Raw genomic sequence first — 3,504 nt, forward strand, 5'->3', positions numbered from 1 at the left:
TTATCATTCTGAATTTCAGTGCCTTCCATCTTAGATGTTAAAAATAGGTGGTAAGTTGGATAATTACTATTGTTCCAAGTCTCGTTTGCTTCCTTACATAACAATGTTCTCACCAAAAGCCTGATTTTAAGGGTGGAGTGGAAGAACTGCTGTAGCAACCTGAAATTATTTGTGATAACATAGCTGGGCTATGCAGAGCCTAGGTAGTTTTTTGTTGTTGTTTTTTGAGAAATTTGAGACAGTTTAATTTTCATGAAAATAAATATGTAAAGACTGACTCAGCTTTGACGTTGTAAAATCATGTGTTGTCAGCACACCTCAATTGTAAGCATCCTTGGTAATGCTATATTACCCAAGCAGAAACTACTAGTCATGCTAACTCACTGCCAGTCAAAATATTTGTGAGTGTAATAATAATAAATATTCAAAATGAAATAACAATGGTAAACTATCAGGAAGGAGAGTGTCTCCAAGTGGATGGAGCTAGCTTGATATAAACCTGAGCTTGTTCATTAGTAGCACTGTGCTCACAGTCAAAGTACAGGCTCTGTTTCTCACAGGTAACACTATGTCGCCTTTCAGCCATAAGCCGAGTCACCTTCCCCTGCTTTTCTGTATCATCTCCATCAAAATCACATGATTTGGGAAGGATGAAAAATACCCAGAAAGGAGCAGTGGTTAATCCAGGGAATTTCAAAAATCTCCCCGAAGCTATAATAAACTCCCCAGTTCCCCAGATGATCAGAGTAACAGCAAATCCTAATATCTTATATTTGAATGACACATATTATTACTGAACTTCTGTCTTGCTGCTTGCTGTGTCCTCCCTCTTGGATCAAACTCTACATATTCCGTTAGATACGTGCCAATACATTGTATAGCATTTCTGTGACACAGATGCTACACACATTGAGCTGGCTGAAGCCAAAACGCTGGTCAAGGACACGCAAGTTCACACTGAACTTGAGCTATGTTGGCTTCCTCGAGCAGCTGAATTTCACTCACAGGCAGTAAAGGTGCCCGAGAGCTGTCAGCCTCTATGTATCAAACCCAGAAGTTAATCCTAACGTTGCTTGCTGCCATGGTGCACACAGAGGTGCTCCTAGGAGTACGTATCTAGCACAAGTATAATGCTAATTTGGATATTTCAGTGTGGTTTTCTTCCTCCATTTACAAACTGAAAAGATCAATGAAATTCTAAGACTATTATTTTTGCTGGGCGAATAGTCATTCCATAATTAAATAATGCACTATCAGATAATGCACTGGTTTCAGAAAACTGTCATTAGCTTGGGCAATTAGGCTTCTCTGTCATCTTTTTCCATTCCATAATTATTGTATATTTATTAGAGGACTGAATAAGCGGAGAGGTGATGCAGGAACCATTTTAGCAGTATTTGAACTCTATTGTCTGGTGCCCAGCACAAGAGAGGTTTGCCAGTTTGACAGAAGTGTCTGTCCTCCACAAAACGCGTTGGCCCTGTGCTTTGGGACACTGCATAGAAAGTTTACCTCTGTGATTCTCATTTTACTACCAAAGTAGTCATATGAAAACCTGACAGAACTTCCTACAAAGAATGCATTTGTTTCATTCAGAGACAGCACCTTCCAGGGCACCAGAGCTATAATACAAATTAAAGTCTTAACAGAGCGTTAAGTATTAAATCTACTTGTTTTGTGTTGCAACTGTTTTCTAGATAAAGTCTCTCAATGCACCTTCTCATGTTTACCTTTTCTCTACCAAATATAGTTACACTTCTATTAAAAAAAATTAAGGGAAAATAATTCATATTTCTAGTAGTTCCAAAAATATAATCATTGTGGACACAAGTGTTCTCATTTTTGATGGTTTCCAATTGGAGAAAGAATTGGGCAAATCTGGCAGGAATTAGTCATGTGTAGATAATATACCCAGTGAAAGAATTTCAACAAGAAAGGTGTGTGCATTACAGTAGCCGTGAGATAGGGCTGACTTCTTCCAAAACAAGTTCTTCTGGTTTTATGTGACTATTTAATATACTTTTGTGTTGAAGAAAATAACTCTAGCTCTTACTCTATACTGTGAAACCAGTAGAGCAAGAGGCAGCATAGGATGAGAACAGATCAGAGGACAGAAGATGTCTCTTGTACCTGTTCATTGCAGCTTGTGCTTCCCTTTTGCGAAGTGTTACAGCTGCTCTTACAGATTTTGCTAGTTTTACATTCACTGCTGATTTTTCTTTTGTTTTTTGACTAAAATACATTTGATTCAAAGTACCTTTAATAGAAAGCAAAGCCATCCTCATAACTATTAGGTGAACAAACTAATTACTTTCTTACGTCTGTTTATGATATAAGTGAAGAAGCTTCTGGGGCAGTGTCACTGAATGCAAATACTTGCCTTTTGCTCATCTACTTTAAGCGTAAATGCTTTCCACATATCATCCAGAAGAAAAAAAATGAATATTACTCTTAAAGTAGCCTGTGATATAAAAAAGCACTAACAAAGTGCATCTATAATGTGGCTTTTCATCTACTATATTTCTGTACCCTCTTTTGTGCAGAAAGATTCTGCAGTGTTCGATGGCCTGCAGGCACAAAGATCATTTCCTTTCCCTTTAAAACCAGCTACATCTAAGATGACAACAGAACCACTCCAGTGGACAATGAGGTTTCTAGGTGAGACAGTGACTAACCCTTTATCCACTTGAAACTACCAATATATATTTTTAAAGTAGGAATGCTGCCAGCAAAATACAGCTACTGTCAAGTGAAACCATGTAGGTAATAGGTACCAGCAGTCTGGATATAACATATACCTATGTATCCAAATCACTTCTAGCCTTCTTTTTATGATGAGTTTATGAATTGTACTTTTTTGGTTTTGTAATTAAAGGGTGCAGCAGATGGTGAAGACTTAAACAGCTTCATCCATAAAATTAACCTAGAGAATGTTTCCACATTATAATTTAATATAATAGGATTTTACTTAAGTGAAATAAAACTATAGAGTTTACTGTTTGGGAATGTTTACTATACGAGAAGCTTCACTGTTAAAAGATTTCACTGAGTCATGCTCTGAGTCTCTGCCAAATACCAATCATATGACCAGGCCAGTTAAAAAGGGTGTTTCTTCATGTCAATATATCTCATATGCCACTCTGAAATGAACCTTTCTTCACCTATTACACCTGCAGATTTTATGTAACACCAAAGGAAGACAATGTCATCCGACTGCATATATTTAAAAAGTAAACAGGGTAGATATTAAAAAGCACAAGCCAGCTGGCCTAGTATTAAGAGGGGTGCAACAAAAGCAGTTGGGTTTGACATGGTTTCAAAAGCAGAGTTAAAGCAGATAATAGAAACCAAACACTGATACTGATAAAAATCAACAAGACTCAAGATGCTACTTTTGGATGCTAAGCAACTTCCAAAGTTAATTAACAAGCTTTCTGTTGCCCAAATATTCCAACCGAGACAGGGTTTTCAATTTTTATGGTTAACACAGGGAAAGAAACTCTG

This window comes from Tinamus guttatus, unplaced genomic scaffold (genome assembly GCF_059628265.1).
Source record: "Tinamus guttatus ecotype Peru unplaced genomic scaffold, ASM5962826v1 Tinamus_guttatus_pri_ptg000710l, whole genome shotgun sequence".
In the NCBI taxonomy this organism is placed as follows: domain Eukaryota; kingdom Metazoa; phylum Chordata; class Aves; order Tinamiformes; family Tinamidae; genus Tinamus; species Tinamus guttatus.